We start from the raw sequence: 1240 nt of genomic DNA on the forward strand, positions 1-1240 counted from the left end.
TAATAATATTATTATCTATAACCGTTTCCTATATTATTATGCGGGTACGACGTCTTCTTAAAAATCGTGACAACCACTGAACCACATATTGACAAACACACGACTGTTTATCAACATTTACATTAATTACCAATACTTATCATTATTTTTTTTCATTCAAACGTAAACACGCGCATTGTACCTATATTTAATACAACACCCCGGTACGGGGTCGTTTTTTACACCGACGGGTGCAGGGGCGTCTCCAGACTTTGGCTATGGGGGGGGGGGCGAAATAGTAAAAATATTATTAATTTACATGGGATTCAGATACTGAGTGTTATGATGTATCATAAACATCTATTATTCTAAGCAAAGCGGTTTATTATCTTGTCACTGAAATGTTACATTATTAAAAACAAATCACCATAGTCATTATAGTATACAAATTTACAAACCACGGACCACGATTTAAGATATACCTTTAAGGTAAACAGAATCTTGTGTTAACCACGGTTGTAGCAGCTACAGAACCTACGAATCACACATCATAACAAGATAACATGATAACATGATAATTGATAACAAGATGAACAAAAAAAAAAATATTTTATTTAAATAATATAAACTATAAAATTAACCAATAATTACTATGTATGTAATTCTATACTCTATCCAACTCACGGGGGGGGGGGGCGGTCGCCCCCTTCGCCTCCCCCACAAGGACGCCCCTGGTGAGAAAGTAGTTTTTGTTTACTACTTGTTAGTAGGTGTGGGTACGTCATAATGTAGAATATAAAACAAACAATTTTTTTTTCGATTTTCGATTGGTATCTTTCAGGGGGGACAGTTTGTATACTGGTATAGCCATATATATATACCAAGGTGTAGGTATATTGGTACAATGGTTTCTATTGGCTATCATACGCAGTGTACGGATTTTACATATATAAACGATTAGCCGAGAACCCTGGAAAACTATAATATGTGTGTGTTATGTAACATGTGAGCTGGTATACATAAATATCGCGGTGCGAACAAAAACTTGGCCGTGTCAAAAGTGCCGTTTTACATATATATATACGCGTTTTACAAAATACAGTTATACATACATGCACATCTGCATATATATAATCACTACAAGTAGGTATACAAGTAGCATGCAGGACACGGAGTCGTGTGCGCGTATGTGTGTGTGTGGTGTGTACGTACCTACGTCACGAGCGAGAAGAAAGCGAGAGATTAATAGCGGAAAAAGGAT

This window comes from Acyrthosiphon pisum, chromosome A1 (genome assembly GCF_005508785.2).
Source record: "Acyrthosiphon pisum isolate AL4f chromosome A1, pea_aphid_22Mar2018_4r6ur, whole genome shotgun sequence".
NCBI lineage: Eukaryota > Metazoa > Arthropoda > Insecta > Hemiptera > Aphididae > Acyrthosiphon > Acyrthosiphon pisum.